General features: G+C 46.2%; 1 long non-coding RNA gene across 1 annotated transcript; it reads right to left on the minus strand.

The window, feature by feature from the left end:
* Window positions 1-9851: 9851 nt before the first annotated feature.
* Window positions 9852-16988, minus strand: LOC142930385 (uncharacterized). The gene is made up of 2 exons (XR_012946347.1): window positions 16094-16988; window positions 9852-14589 (listed from the first exon to the last, which is right to left on the minus strand). It is a non-coding gene; the product is annotated as an uncharacterized LOC142930385 (long non-coding RNA).
* Window positions 16989-17352: the final 364 nt, after the last annotated feature.

A 17352-nucleotide genomic window follows, 5' to 3' on the forward strand; every position in this document is an offset into this window, starting at 1 on the left:
CTTGTCTATCACAAATTATAGCTCAACGAAGGTGAGGTAGCTTATCACGTGGACATTTATAGCAGCAGCCAAACACTCTAAACGCGTGGTGACGTTTATTCTAAATGTGGAGGGTAAATCGGAGGACCTGGGAAAAATCCACGCGACTACGGGGAGAGACGCAAACTCCAAATATACAGCAGCAGCAGGCGTCAGTCGGGATAGAACCCACGACCTCCTAATTGATAAAATAAAATAACACAATAATATTCTCACGACCTTTAAGTGATCTGAGCATGGCTTTTTCACTCCAGTGCTGTCCTCCAGACCGTCTCGTCCCTTCACCTGATGAAGGCCGCTTGTGTTGTGGCCGAAACGTCGTGAGAATATTATTGTGTTATTTATTTTATCAATTTATTATTTTATTCTCATTCTACGTGACTTTACCGAAAGAACCAAAGAAGATGAATCCTTGCAGTCACGAAAGCTTTAAATCGAAACCGGGTGAGGTAGTTAACATCTCCTAGGTGAGGTAGTTAAAATCTCTTAGGTGAGATGGTTAACATCTCCTAGGTGAGATGGTTAACATCTCCTAGGTGAGGTGGTTAACATCTCCTAGGTGAGGTAGTTAACATCTCCTGGGTGAGGTAGTTAACATCTCCTGGGTGAGGTGGTTAACATCTCCTAGGTGAGGTAGTTAACATCTCCTAGGTGAGGTAGTTAACATCTCCTGGGTGAGGTAGTTAACATCTCCTGGGTGAGGTGGTTAACATCTCCTGGGTGAGATAGTTAACATCTCCTAGGTGAGGTAGTTAACATCTCCTAGGTGAGGTAGTTAACATCTCCTAGGTGAGATAGTTAACATCTCTTGGGTGAGGTGGTTAACATCTCCTGGGTGAGATAGTTAACATCTCCTAGGTGAGGTAGTTAACATCTCCTAGGTGAGGTGGTTAACATCTCCTAGGTGAGGTGGTTAACATCTTCTGGGTGAGGTAGTTAACATTTCCTAGGTGAGTTAGTTAACATCTCCTAGGTGAGGTGGTTAACATCTCCTGGGTGAGGTAGTTAACATCTCCTAGGTGAGGTAGTTAACATCTCCTAGGTGAGGTAGTTAACATCTTCTGGGTGAGGTAGTTAACATCTCCTAGGTGAGTTAGTTAACATCTCCTCGGTGAGGTAGTTAACATCTCCTCGTTGAGGTGGTTAACATCTCCTGGGTGAGGTAGTTAACATCTCCTGGGTGAGGTAGTTAACATCTCCTGGGTGAGGTAGTTAACATCTCCTGGGTGAGGTAGTTAACACCACTGGGGAGACAGAGGCGACATGGTGCTGGCCACCCACATTCACCACGTACCCCCAGGAGTCCGCATACTCCCGGCTGAGAACTACTGTGGAGTAGAATACCATTTGTTATAGAGTTTTTATTACACATAAGGGACAGATAGCTATGAGGGAGCCATACTGTCTTGCTTGCTACCTACTTGTATTTGATGACATGTTCTCAATGATGTTAATTCTTTGTTGAGTTTTGTATACGCAATGCATCATCGGCTTCCATCATCTATACACTGCTGGATCAAGGGCTTTCCCAATACCAAGATAATAATCTTGATTTGAAGCTTTCCCACCTGATGATGGACGCTTGTGTTGCGCCCGAAACGTTGTGATATATTTTTATTTTATACCTACGTGACTTTACTGAAAGAACCAAAGAGTCTTCTTTGGTTCTTTCGGTAAAGTCACGTAGAATGAGAATAAAATAATAAATTGATAAAATAACGCAATAATATTCTCACGACGTTTCGGCCACAACACAAGCGGCCTTCATCAAAGAAGATGAATCCTTGCAGTCACGAAAGCTTTAAATCGAAACCAGGTGAGGTAGTTAACATCTCCTAGGTGAGGTAGTTAACATCTCCTGGGTGAGGTAGTTAACATCTCCTGGGTGAGGTGGTTAACATCTCCTGGGTGAGATAGTTAACATCTCCTAGGTGAGGTAGTTAACATCTCCTAGGTGAGGTAGTTAACATCTCCTAGGTGAGATAGTTAACATCTCCTGGGTGAGGTGGTTAACATCTCCTAGATGAGGTAGTTAACATCTCCTAGGTGAGGTAGTTAACATCTCCTGGGTGAGGTAGTTAACATCTCCTGGGTGAGGTGGTTAACATCTCCTGGGTGAGATAGTTAACATCTCCTAGGTGAGGTAGTTAACATCTCCTAGGTGAGGTAGTTAACATCTCCTAGGTGAGATAGTTAACATCTCCTGGGTGAGGTGGTTAACATCTCCTGGGTGAGATAGTAAACATCTCCTAGGTGAGGTAGTTAACATCTCCTAGGTGAGGTAGTTAACATCTCCTAGGTGAGGTAGTTAAAATCTCTTAGGTGAGATGGTTAACATCTCCTAGGTGAGATGGTTAACATCTCCTAGGTGAGGTGGTTAACATCTCCTAGGCGAGGTAGTTAACATCTCCTGGGTGAGGTAGTTAACATCTCCTGGGTGAGGTGGTTAACATCTCCTAGGTGAGGTAGTTAACATCTCCTAGGTGAGGTAGTTAACATCTCCTGGGTGAGGTAGTTAACATCTCCTGGGTGAGGTGGTTAACATCTCCTGGGTGAGGTAGTTAACATCTCCTAGGTGAGGTAGTTAACATCTCCTAGGTGAGATAGTTAACATCTCCTGGGTGAGGTGGTTAACATCTCCTGGGTGAGATAGTTAACATCTCCTAGGTGAGGTAGTTAACATCTACTAGGTGAGGTAGTTAACATCTCCTAGGTGAGGTAGTTAACATCTCCTAGGTGAGGTGGTTAACATCTCCTGGGTGAGGTAGTTAACATCTCCTAGGTGAGGTAGTTAACATCTCCTAGGTGAGTTAGTTAACATCTCCTCGGTGAGGTAGTTAACATCTCCTCGTTGAGGTGGTTAACATCTCCTCGTTGAGGTGGTTAACATCTCCTGGGTGAGGTAGTTAACATCTCCTGGGTGAGGTAGTTAACATCTCCTGGGCGAGGTAGTTAACATCTCCTGGGTGAGGTAGTTAACACCACTGGGGAGACAGAGGCGACATGGTGCTGGCCACCCACATTCACCACGTACCCCCAGGAGTCCGCATACTCCCGGCTGAGAACTACTGTGGAGTAGAATACCATTTGTTATAGAGTTTTTATTACACATAAGGGACAGATAGCTATGAGGGAGCCATACTGTCTTGCTTGCTACCTACTTGTATTTGATGACATGTTCTCAATGATGTTAATTCTTTGTTGAGTTTTGTATACGCAATGCATCATCGGCTTCCATCATCTATACACTGCTGGATCAAGGGCTTTCCCAATACCAAAGATAATAATCTTGATTTGAAGCTTTCCCACCTGATGATGGACGCTTGTGTTGCGCCCATCTATACACTGCTGGATCAAGGGCTTTCCCAATACCAAAGATAATAATCTTGATTTGAAGCTTTCCCACCTGATGATGGACGCTTGTGTTGCGCCCGAAACGTTGTGATTTATTTTTATTTTATACCTACGTGACTTTACTGAAAGAACCAAAGAGTCTTCTTTGGTTCTTTCGGTAAAGTCACGTAGAATGAGAATAAAATTTAAAATTGATAAAATAACGCAATAATATTCTCACGACGTTTTGGCCACAACACAAGCGGCCTTCATCAAAGAAGATGAATCCTTGCAGTCACGAAAGCTTTAAATCGAAACCAGGTGAGGTAGTTAACATCTCCTAGGTGAGGTAGTTAAAATCTCTTAGGTGAGATGGTTAACATCTCCTAGGTGAGGTGGTTAACATCTCCTAGGTGAGGTGGTTAACATCTCCTTGGTGAGGTAGTTAACATCTCCTGGGTGAGGTGGTTAACATCTCCTAGGTGAGGTAGTTAACATCTCCTAGGTGAGGTAGTTAACATCTCCTGGGTGAGGTAGTTAACATCTCCTGGGTGAGGTGGTTAACATCTCCTGGGTGAGATAGTTAACATCTGGGTGAGGTGGTTAACATCTCCTGGGTGAGATAGTTAACATCTCCTGGGTGAGGTAGTTAACATCTCCTAGGTGAGGTAGTTAACATCTCCTAGGTGAGTTAACATCTCCTCGGTGAGGTAGATAACATCTCCTCGTTGAGGTGGTTAACATCTCCTTGGTGAGGTAGTTAACATCTCCTGGGTGAGGTGGTTAACATCTCCTAGGTGAGGTAGTTAACATCTCCTAGGTGAGGTAGTTAACATCTCCTAGGTGAGGTAGTTAAAATCTCTTAGGTGAGATGGTTAACATCTCCTAGGTGAGATGGGCAACATCTCCAGGGTGAGGTGGTTAACATCTCCTAGGTGAGGTAGTTAACATCTCCTGGGTGAGGTAGTTAACATCTCCTGGGTGAGGTGGTTAACATCTCCTAGGTGAGGTAGTTAACATCTCCTAGGTGAGGTAGTTAACATCTCCTGGGTGAGGTAGTTAACATCTCCTGGGTGAGGTGGTTAACATCTCCTGGGTGAGATAGTTAACATCTCCTAGGTGAGGTAGTTAACATCTCCTAGGTGAGGTAGTTAACATCTCCTAGGTGAGATAGTTAACATCTCCTGGGTGAGGTGGTTAACATCTCCTGGGTGAGATAGTTAACATTTCCTAGGTGAGGTAGTTAACATCTACTAGGTGAGGTAGTTAACATCTCCTAGGTGAGGTAGTTAACATCTCCTAGGTGAGGTGGTTAACATCTCCTGGGTGAGGTAGTTAACATCTCCTAGGTGAGGTAGTTAACATCTCCTAGGTGAGTTAGTTAACATCTCCTCGGTGAGGTAGTTAACATCTCCTCGTTGAGGTGGTTAACATCTCCTGGGTGAGGTAGTTAACATCTCCTGGGTGAGGTAGTTAACATCTCCTGGGCGAGGTAGTTAACATCTCCTGGGTGAGGTAGTTAACACCACTGGGGAGACAGAGGCGACATGGTGCTGGCCACCCACATTCACCACGTACCCCCAGGAGTCCGCATACTCCCGGCTGAGAACTACTGTGGAGTAGAATACCATTTGTTATAGAGTTTTTATTACACATAAGGGACAGATAGCTATGAGGGAGCCATACTGTCTTGCTTGCTACCTACTTGTATTTGATGACATGTTCTCAATGATGTTAATTCTTTGTTGAGTTTTGTATACGCAATGCATCATCGGCTTCCATCATCTATACACTGCTGGATCAAGGGCTTTCCCAATACCAAAGATAATCTTGATTTGAAGCTTTCCCACCTGATGATGGACGCTTGTGTTGCGCCCGAAACGTTGTGATTTATTTTTATTTTATACCTACGTGACTTTACTGAAAGAACCAAAGAGTCTTCTTTGGTTCTTTCGGTAAAGTCACGTAGAATGAGAATAAAATAATAAATTGATAAAATAACGCAATAATATTCTCACGACGTTTCGGCCACAACACAAGCGGCCTTCATCAAAGAAGATGAATCCTTGCAGTCACGAAAGCTTTAAATCGAAACCAGGTGAGGTAGTTAACATCTCCTAGGTGAGGTAGTTAAAATCTCTTAGGTGAGATGGTTAACATCTCCTAGGTGAGGTGGTTAACATCTCCTAGGTGAGGTGGTTAACATCTCCTTGGTGAGGTAGTTAACATCTCCTGGGTGAGGTGGTTAACATCTCCTAGTGAGGTAGTTAACATCTCCTAGGTGAGGTAGTTAACATCTCCTGGGTGAGGTAGTTAACATCTCCTGGGTGAGGTGGTTAACATCTCCTGGGTGAGATAGTTAACATCTCCTAGGTGAGGTAGTTAACATCTCCTAGGTGAGATAGTTAACATCTCCTGGGTGAGGTGGTTAACATCTCCTGGGTGAGATAGTTAACATCTCCTGGGTGAGGTAGTTAACATCTCCTAGGTGAGGTAGTTAACATCTCCTAGGTGAGTTAACATCTCCTCGGTGAGGTAGATAACATCTCCTCGTTGAGGTGGTTAACATCTCCTTGGTGAGGTAGTTAACATCTCCTGGGTGAGGTGGTTAACATCTCCTAGGTGAGGTAGTTAACATCTCCTAGGTGAGGTAGTTAAAATCTCTTAGGTGAGATGGTTAACATCTCCTAGGTGAGATGGTTAACATCTCCTAGGTGAGGTGGTTAACATCTCCTAGGTGAGGTAGTTAACATCTCCTGGGTGAGGTAGTTAACATCTCCTGGGTGAGGTGGTTAACATCTCCTAGGTGAGGTAGTTAACATCTCCTAGGTGAGGTAGTTAACATCTCCTGGGTGAGGTAGTTAACATCTCCTGGGTGAGGTGGTTAACATCTCCTGGGTGAGATAGTTAACATCTCCTAGGTGAGGTAGTTAACATCTCCTAGGTGAGGTAGTTAACATCTCCTAGGTGAGATAGTTAACATCTCCTGGGTGAGGTGGTTAACATCTCCTGGGTGAGATAGTTAACATTTCCTAGGTGAGGTAGTTAACATCTACTAGGTGAGGTAGTTAACATCTCCTAGGTGAGGTAGTTAACATCTCCTAGGTGAGGTGGTTAACATCTCCTGGGTGAGGTAGTTAACATCTCCTAGGTGAGGTAGTTAACATCTCCTAGGTGAGTTAGTTAACATCTCCTCGGTGAGGTAGTTAACATCTCCTCGTTGAGGTGGTTAACATCTCCTGGGTGAGGTAGTTAACATCTCCTGGGTGAGGTAGTTAACATCTCCTGGGCGAGGTAGTTAACATCTCCTGGGTGAGGTAGTTAACACCACTGGGGAGACAGAGGCGACATGGTGCTGGCCACCCACATTCACCACGTACCCCCAGGAGTCCGCATACTCCCGGCTGAGAACTACTGTGGAGTAGAATACCATTTGTTATAGAGTTTTTATTACACATAAGGGACAGATAGCTATGAGGGAGCCATACTGTCTTGCTTGCTACCTACTTGTATTTGATGACATGTTCTCAATGATGTTAATTCTTTGTTGAGTTTTGTATACGCAATGCATCATCGGCTTCCATCATCTATACACTGCTGGATCAAGGGCTTTCCCAATACCAAAGATAATAATCTTGATTTGAAGCTTTCCCACCTGATGATGGACGCTTGTGTTGCGCCCGAAACGTTGTGATTTATTTTTATTTTATACCTACGTGACTTTACTGAAAGAACCAAAGAGTCTTCTTTGGTTCTTTCGGTAAAGTCACGTAGAATGAGAATAAAATAATAAATTGATAAAATAACGCAATAATATTCTCACGACGTTTCGGCCACAACACAAGCGGCCTTCATCAAAGAAGATGAATCCTTGCAGTCACGAAAGCTTTAAATCGAAACCAGGTGAGGTAGTTAACATCTCCTAGGTGAGGTAGTTAAAATCTCGTAGGTGAGATGGTTAACATCTCCTAGGTGAGGTGGTTAACATCTCCTAGGTGAGGTGGTTAACATCTCCTTGGTGAGGTGGTTAACATCTCCTGGGTGAGGTGGTTAACATCTCCTAGGTGAGGTAGTTAACATCTCCTAGGTGAGGTAGTTAACATCTCCTGGGTGAGGTAGTTAACATCTCCTGGGTGAGGTGGTTAACATCTCCTGGGTGAGATAGTTAACATCTCCTAGGTGAGGTAGTTAACATCTCCTAGGTGAGGTAGTTAACATCTCCTAGGTGAGATAGTTAACATCTCCTGGGTGAGGTGGTTAACATCTCCTGGGTGAGGTAGTTAACATCTCCTAGGTGAGGTGGTTAACATCTCCTGGGTGAGGTAGTTAACATCTCCTAGGTGAGGTAGTTAACATCTCCTAGGTGAGTTAGTTAACATCTCCTCGGTGAGGTAGTTAACATCTCCTCGTTGAGGTGGTTAACATCTCCTGGGTGAGGTAGTTAACATCCCCTGGGTGAGGTAGTTAACATCTCCTGGGTGAGGTAGTTAACATCTCCTGGGTGAGGTAGTTAACACCACTGGGGAGACAGAGGCGACATGGTGCTGGCCACCCGCATTCACCACGTACCCCCAGGAGTCCGCATACTCCCGGCTGAGAACTACTGTGGAGTAGAATACCATTTGTTATAGAGTTTTTATTACACATAAGGGACAGATAGCTATGAGGGAGCCATACTGTCTTGCTTGCTACCTACTTGTATTTGATGACATGTTCTCAATGATGTTAATTCTTTGTTGAGTTTTGTATACGCAATGCATCATCGGCTTCCATCATCTATACACTGCTGGATCAAGGGCTTTCCCAATACCAAAGATAATAATCTTGATTTGAAGCTTTCCCACCTGATGATGGATGCTTGTGTTGCGCCCGAAACGTTGTGATTTATTTTTATTTTATACCTACGTGACTTTACTGAAAGAACCAAAGAGTCTTCTTTGGTTCTTTCGGTAAAGTCACGTAGAATGAGAATAAAATAATAAATTGATAAAATAACGCAATAATATTCTCACGACGTTTCGGCCACAACACAAGCGGCCTTCATCAAAGAAGATGAATCCTTGCAGTCACGAAAGCTTTAAATCGAAACCAGGTGAGGTAGTTAACATCTCCTAGGTGAGGTAGTTAAAATCTCTTAGGTGAGATGGTTAACATCTCCTAGGTGAGGTGGTTAACATCTCCTAGGTGAGGTGGTTAACATCTCCTTGGTGAGGTAGTTAACATCTCCTGGGTGAGGTGGTTAACATCTCCTAGGTGAGGTAGTTACCATCTCCTGGGTGAGGTAGTTAACATCTCCTGGGTGAGGTGGTTAACATCTCCTGGTTGAGATAGTTAACATCTCCTAGGTGAGGTAGTTAACATCTCCTAGGTGAGGTAGTTAACATCTCCTAGGTGAGATAGTTAACATCTCCTGGGTGAGGTGGTTAACATCTCCTGGGTGAGATAGTTAACATCTCCTAGGTGAGGTAGTTAACATCTCCTAGGTGAGATAGTTAACATCTCCTGGATGAGGTGGTTAACATCTCCTGGGTGAGATAGTTAACATCTCCTAGGTGAGGTAGTTAACATCTCCTAGGTGAGGTAGTTAACATCTCCTAGGTGAGGTAGTTAACATCTCCTAGGTGAGGTGGTTAACATCTCCTGGGTGAGGTAGTTAACATCTCCTAGGTGAGGTAGTTAACATCTCCTAGGTGAGTTAGTTAACATCTCCTCGGTGAGGTAGTTAACGTCTCCTCGTTGAGGTGGTTAACATCTCCTGGGTGAGGTAGTTAACATCTCCTGGGTGAGGTAGTTAACATCTCCTGGGTGAGGTAGTTAACATCTCCTGGGTGAGGTAGTTAACACCACTGGGGAGACAGAGGCGACATGGTACTGGCCACTCACATTCACCACGTACCCCCAGGAGTCCGCATACTCCCGGCTGAGAACTACTGTGGAGTAGAATACCATTTGTTATAGAGTTTTTATTACACATAAGGGACAGATAGCTATGAGGGAGCCATACTGTCTTGCTTGCTACCTACTTGTATTTGATGACATGTTCTCAATGATGTTAATTCTTTGTTGAGTTTTGTATACGCAATGCATCATCGGCTTCCATCATCTATACACTGCTGGATCAAGGGCTTTCCCAATACCAAAGATAATAATCTTGATTTGAAGCTTTCCCACCTGATGATGGACGCTTGTGTTGCGCCCGAAACGTTGTGATTTATTTTTATTTTATACCTACGTGACTTTACTGAAAGAACCAAAGAGTCTTCTTTTCGGTAAAGTCACGTAGAATGAGAATAAAATAATAAATTGATAAAATAACACAATAACATTCTCACGACGTTTCGGCCACAACACAAGCGGCCTTCATCAAAGAAGATTAATCCTTGCAGTCACGAAAGCTTTAAATCGAAATTTAACCAAAGAGTACCAAAGATAGTACGAAGGATTTAAGATGGTTCACAAAGGTGCAATCGATATCAACCTTTTCATCAAATGCGTTTATTATTAGGATTATCATCACGACACAACTTTTAGACAGCTTCAAGTACGAGTTTCTGTGTAACCAAAGTACGCATTACGTATAAATGTCATTTTAAAGTTGGCATGTTACAATACTTTAAAAACAATGGGAAATGATACTTCAATTACATCATGGGACCTCCTTTGCCAGTACCAAAATATGATAATAGGTTTTCCCCTTTTTTCTGGCATCTTAACAATGTTAAAACATCTTAACACCTGTTTTGTTGCCAGAAAAAAATGGGAAAACCTATTATCTTATACTTCAATTGCATGTAAATATAGGCAACGTGAGGGGAGAAAAAAATCAGTGGTCACCACAGGAGCCCGGATAGCTCCTGAAATGCCCTCCTCTGAACTCGAACCCCCTTGTGAAGGCGCAGACCCCTGCAATCACTGGTTCACATGCCTGCTGGCGGAAGGCATGGCCTCCAACGAGAGCGGATTGCGGGTGGCTACTGCAGAGCTCATACACCATCATGAGGAGGCGATTTTGTCCGGCTCTTCCACGCTGTGCCAGACGTCTCGGAAGAGGTGGGAGTATCCAGACATCTTGACAGAGGTAGGAGTATCCACCACACTTTCACCTGCATCCACCACACCCAGACCTGCCGATTCGACTCACCGAACTGTGGTACAGAACCCTTTCACCACTGCTGGGTGGTGTAGGTGGAGGGGATTTAATAAACCTCCACCATTGTTCCAACTCCCGCCGCCAGGAGGTCGAATTGAACCAGCGGCCTTCGGTGATTGCAAGTCCGGTCTCCGTGTGCTAACCCATTACACCATCACAGGTGGCACTGGTGAAGGTGAGGGAGCAAAGACGCGGGAGCATAGATGTACTGCACAACAATAGATATCACCGCACTCCCGTCCACTCACAACATAGCCATTTTCCCGTCAATGTAAATACGCGTGGACACTGCCAGGGGAATGTGGAGTTTCCACCAAGTGGTCAAGGGGCACCCAAGAAGGCGATTGCCACCTGGCGGTTTTTCTGGCGTATAAAACCACAAACGCCTCTCGCTTGAGAATGAGGTGATCATAAATCTCAACGGGGCGGATCGCGCGATAGCAGAGAGAGCTGGGGGTTAGCACGCCAAAGACACGCGTCTCTTGACCAGTGGGGCACAACCACGGGAAAGAAGTAGAGTCAAGGACTGTGTAATGTGTAATAAGTTAAAACGGAATGGCAAAGAGAATGGGAAAGGTAAATAATGGGAAATAAGAGGAAAAGGTTGGAGAAGAAATGGAAAAAACGGGAGCAAAGGGTCAGGAAACAGAATCAGAATCTTTATTTATCCTGGAGAAAGCTGTGAAGCTATTTTTTTTTTTTTACAAATTTCCAGTATTTTTCCGCAGATGTCTAGCAACGTGGTTAGGAAGCAGCGGCGACAAGGGCCTCGATGTCGTTGCACGGAGAGGTATCCGTTGCCACAGGGGGCGGTGAGGAGAGGGATTCAGAGTGAGGGTGGCCACACAGAAGTCACGTGATTTACGGGAGGCTTGAGCTTCCTCAGAAGTAGATATATAGAGGAAAGGGTTGGTGAATAAAGCAGAGATTTGTTCAATCTATTCTAGATTTGAAGCTTTCGTGACTGCAAGGATCCATACTCTTTGGTTCTATTCGGTAAAGTCACGTAGGTAAAAAATAAATAAAAATAAAATCACGACGTTTCGGCCACAACACAAGCGGCCTTCACACAGCTTAAAGGTCGCAGTCTGAGCTTGGCTCCGTTTCACTCCAGCGCAGTCTTCGAGACAGGCTGGTCCCTTCACCTGATGAAGGCCGCTTGTGTTGTGGCCGAAACGTCGTGATTTTTGTTTTATTTTTTTACCTACGTGACTTTACCGAATAGAACCAAAGAGTATTTGTTGAATCTCCATGATGCCACTGTGATGCAAGTTGGCCAAGAGATTGCAGTACTACAAGTGCATGGGTTCATGAAACATATCTGTGCAGACCTATGAGCCTATCTTGAACCTACTGAAACCTTAAATATTTATTTCGGTTTTGGGTTAACCCGAACCAAAGTGGAATGGCAATAGGTTCAACTGTTTGTATATATGTACCGTGGTAAAGTCACCTGATTATTATTATTTAACATCTGTACACCTCAACACATTAATAAAAACACAGCAACTTTCCACCGTGTTGTGTTCTTTGCGTTACCTGGGCAACCTTGTCAACGCCGTGTGACCTCATTCGGCCAATCACGCGTGTTCTTGTGCGCACGTGCAACACGACAATAACGTGAACAAGTAAATTGTCGACAGCATTTGCTGTGAGCCCGCTTACTCAAATCCAAGGTGTGGCAGCCCACCGCTTAAGCCAGAGAAAAACATAATACAGAAGCATAAGTAACTTCAGTGTCCAACAGAGTAAACCTTCGCACCACCGCAAAGATAATTGATGTTGATATTTCACGATAAAAAAAAACCCGTTAACTGCTTGCCCTTTATACGTTTCCGGCCTTCGTGTGACAGCTAATGGTATGGAATGTCACGCGCGCATAGCTTTTTATCCTGTCCTGAAATAAACAAATGCTGGACCCCCCCCACCTGCAGTGTCCCTGAAATATCCCTATCATCTCACATCCCCTTGCTTGTCAATGTCCTAGAGAGGGTCGCATTCTCCCAGTCGCTCGGTGAAACGTCACTCGCTCTCTCCTCTGCCGCCCCCAGTTTGGAAATGATCTCCGACCACCCCTGGCCGACCGTGCTGTCGACTCCCTGCCCCTGTTCTCCGTTTCTTGCGCAGCGTGCCTTGAGATGCAGTGGCACGTAGGCGCGATATGAATTAAAGTTTTGCCGTATTGTCCGGATAATAAGACACCGTTTTGTTCGCCCGAATTTTTAAAGGAAGAGTTTGGTGGTGCCTCTCATAATCCAGTAGCTGTGTTCCTACTCGTGATAACCTGGGTTTTAAGAGTTGCGCGTTTTTAAACGTGCGTACTTCCAGATCTTTAGAACTCTATTGACAGTGGACAAGTTTTGGGGTGCGGCTTACATTTGTGGGAGTGTCTAATATTCCTGAGAATACGGTCATGGTAACTCTAAAACACATGTATTCGTGAACATACAAAAACAGATGCATCTTTATCCTGCTTGCGAGTACGGATTAGTTGTTTTCAAAGGCTGCACACGTGTGTATATATTATCGCTATAAGTTACTGCGTGAGATGAGAGGGTGAATTTAAAAAGGGGTCGTCCATGTGTATTGTGTCATAGCACTTTTTGCACTCGAGCCCAAACCCAGTAAACCCGAGTTCAATTACTCGTCGCAGACATCTGCGGTAGCAAGTTGAATCTGAACCCGGCAATGCGTGAGTTCGATTCCCGCTCACGGCCAACACCGGTGACGATCATCTGAACCGGTCTTGACAAAGGCGGCCGGGCGTGGTGCTGGTCGCCCACCCCCTCGTGTGCCGTGCCGGGCTTCATAGGCGCTGCTACTCGCTAACAGCACTTGCCCCAATAGTCTGTTAAGGCTATACGGGGATCTTTGTTTGGGGAACGGTAGTGCAGTGGTTAACATGCTGCGCTACGAACCCGGCGACCCGAGTTCGAGTCCAGCTCATGATCAATAATGATGACAATTATCTGAACCGGTCCTGGGTCTCCTCCTAGATTGGCTTGGCCTCGAGTGATTAACTGGTGAGGTGTGTAAACAACACCACTGGAGAGACAAAGGCGGCCAGGCATGGTGCTGGCCTCACCACCCTCCTTGCATGTCACGCTGGTCTTAATAGGTGCTCACTAACACTTGTCTGCACAGTCTATAAGGCTGCACACGGAATCATTTGTGTGTACATGTACAATATGTTTTGTTTCTGTATGATATTTTGTGTATCTTTATAAATGCATGTGTGCGTGTGTGTATGAGCATTATGCCCTCTCTTCGCTATGCTTGCGAAACGTGGAGCCCTTTAGAGGAGCATTTGGGCTGGTTTTAAACAATTAGGCTGGCCTGCCTACGATCCATCCTAGATTAACCAGACTGAATTGTGTGAGGAACTCAGATCTTTGAAAGATCCGGTCACAGTCCCCATCATCAGTGAGCTCCTCTGACAGGTGAGGCTGCGTTTGCACGGTCATGTAGCCCGCATGCCCAGCCACCACATGGCCAAGCAGCAGCTGTTTGGCCAGATGGAGGGGGCAAAATAACCGCGGTGGCATGAGCTGGAGAAGAGATGGATTGATGCGGTACAGGAGGATGTGGAGCTGATTCGATTTGTAGATAACTGGTACCAGCGTTGTCAAGATCGGCCTCTGTGGAGGAGGCTCATGAAGGACACTACTGGGCAGCTGCAACGCAATTGCCCTCCACCCACAACACAGGGCAGAGCAGCGACCCTCACAATAACGAGTGGAATGCCGGGCGCCTAAATCGCAGCAAGTTGGCGCAGTGGGGAGCACGGGTGATGCACCTGCCAGACGTTTATGTTGGTTAACTCACAACAACACCTGGGTCTGTCCCACGACCTTCTTGCCTGCAGCTAGCCTTCCACACTTTTGCATTCATGTGACGGCCTCAAAGTGCACCTAGCCTGGCCCACGTGGCGCGGATGATGGCACCGTCACTCGGCGGCGAACGGCAGCCGTGTGTGTGTGAGCGCGCGCTCCTGCCGTCAGATGATGGTAGCGATGGTGACAGAGTCTCGCTTCATCCCCATCTGCACGCTCTCTCCTCTCTGAAACCTGTGCACCGGAGAAAAACAAGAGATGTGTCTTGAGGACACGTGCAGCCCTTTTTGTCAATCCACTGTTGGATGAGGGCCTTCCCCGCGCCGTGCGGGTTATGAGACCATACCGCACCGGTGCTACATCGGTTCGTGATGTGGGCCAGAGGTAGCGTGTTTGCCGCTCGTTGCAGAGGTTCTATTTACCATCTTAAACTATTTTTTTTTACCAGGTAAGGCCCACTGAGCTATCTATGCAGCTCTTTTTCAGAAGGGACCTGGCCACAAATGATAGTTCAACGAAGTGGCTTATCGTGTGGAAATGTATAGCAACCAAATACTCAATACGTGTGATGTTGATTCTAAATGTGAAGGGAAGAACCGCAGGATCTGGAGAAAATTTCACGCTACCACGGGGAGAGAGAGAGACACGCAAACTACAAATATACAGCAGGCGTCAAGGTCGGGATCGAATCCACGACCTCCTGCATACCAGGCGAGGTAGTTAACATCTTGGCACGGTGGTATTTCACGGTTTGAATCCAGCGGCCACCCTGGTTATTACTTGAGGTATGTGTCGGCCATAATAGTACGCCGCCATCTGCCTCTCGGTGGACGATTCCCATGACGTTATTCACAAGAGTTAGGCCATTGTGTGCCGCCCACGTCAGGGTGCAAATTCGAAAATGACGCTGAAAAGTACTCCATTGGAATTAGACAAAGTTCCCCCTTATAGCCTTTAACAGACTGGAGGAGCAAGTGCTGTTCGCGAGCGCCTATGGAAGCTGGCACGGCACACAAGGGGGTGGGTGGCCACCACCACGTCCGGTCGCCTTAGTCTCCCCAGTGGCGATGTTTACTACACACCGCACCAGGTACACATTTGAGGCTGGTCGACCTAGGGGAGGCCCAGGACCGGTTCAGATTGTCGTCACTGGTATGGATTGTGAGTGAGAATCGAACTCGGGTCACCAGCTTGTCCTCCAGCACCTCCGATGAGCGTGGTTGGCTACATACGGTGCGAAAAAAGTTCAACATACATACTGCAGCGCACTAACCGCTACACCACCGCTCAACACAATTACACATAAACACACGGGAGCAGAAGTAATCTTTACCCACTACTGGCAGCGGACTGATGCCGCCCCCCCCCCCCCCATGTCACTCTTGCAAATGAGACTGGTGGAATGTTATCTTTCTCGCCTGGTATGCAGGAGGTCGTGGGTTTGATCCCAAGCCTGACGCCAATATATTTGGAGATTGCATGCTCTCCCCGTGGCCGCGTGGATTTTTCTCTGGGTTCTCCCGTTTTTCCCCTCCACATTTACAATCAACGTGCGCCGAGAGTATTTGGCCACTATAAATTTGCACGCGACAAGCCACTTTGTTGAACTATAATTTGCGATAGCCAGGTCACTTCTGAAAAAGAGCTACACAGCTCAGCGGGCACTTACCCTGGTAAAATAAACAGTTTCAGTTTATAGTTCTCCGCACGCAGAGACCACACACACACACACTCTCACCTGGCTTCCTCGTATTTCTTTTCCCGATAGAAGGGGCTCCGCTTGCTCAGGTACAGCAGCACCAGGTCACAGAAAAACGCCCCCTGTGTGGCACAGTCACAACGACAAAGGTCACCCCCCCCCCCCTCCACAGCGCACGCGGACCGTTGGGGGAAGCGCTGCCGTTGAGGTCGGCGCACCAGCGGGTGGTGCGGCTAGCGCCGCGCCCCGCCCACCACCTTTGTCTCCCCAGTGCTGATATTTTGCACACCGCGACAAGATGGTTAAGGTCTTCAGATTCGGCATTGCTCACTGCCCCACGGGCTCCAGGCTTCACACTTGGAGGGTGGTGACGGCGTCTTAGCAATTGCGGCACCTAAACTCTGGAACTCTCGTTGCCGTTCGAGGTCCGGACTTCCGAGACAGACGACAAATCTTCAAATCTCGACTAAAAACATCTATGTTTAAAACGTCCTTCTCACTTCTTCTTCTCCTGGTTGTCGTTAACTATTTTCCGCCTTGCCATGCATAGCGCCCTGACAGCGATTGTTTAAGGGCGCTTTATACATTTACATTATTACTAGTCATATGAGTAGGGGGTCGCCACCCTTTTTCCACCGTGGACCAAACCCAGACGCCGTTCTTCAGTCAGCACTGTGGTCCATCAGCAGCGGTGGTACCAATCAATCACTGCTACCTGCAGGACAGGTGGCAACCTTTACATTTGAAGGCTTAGTCGACCTTGGGGATGCCCAGAACCGCTTCTGATATCACTCACCACTGATGTTAACCGTGGCCAGGAATCGAACTTAGGTCACCTACTTACTACCGTTACCATATCCGAAAAAAAAGACAAAGATCCCCCATATAGCATTTTAATTTACTGCCGGGGCAAGTGCTTTTAGCGAGCACCTAGTAAGGCTGGTGGCAACACGAGGAGGTGGGTGGCCAGCAGCATGCCCAGCCGCCTTTGTTTCCCATGTGCCGATGTTTACATACTATGTTAAGGCTGAGTCGACCTAGGGGAAGCCCAGGATCGGTTCAGATTTTCGTCACCAATGTTGGCCATGAGCTGGGATCGAATTCGGGTCACGGGGTTCGTAGCGCAGTGCGCTAACCACACTTAACTCCCGACGCCCTGTAATAAACACATAGATACATGTTGTAGAGATTTAACTTCATTTGCAATTGCACTTGACATCATATATCCTTGTTTGTTTACGTATTATATTTGTTCCACATCTCTGTATCTTAATTGTAAATGTACTGCGATCAGTTTA

This window comes from Petromyzon marinus, chromosome 38 (genome assembly GCF_048934315.1).
Source record: "Petromyzon marinus isolate PM22_M1 ecotype Great Lakes invasive population chromosome 38, UKy_Petmar_22M1.pri1.0, whole genome shotgun sequence".
Taxonomy (NCBI): domain Eukaryota; kingdom Metazoa; phylum Chordata; class Hyperoartia; order Petromyzontiformes; family Petromyzontidae; genus Petromyzon; species Petromyzon marinus.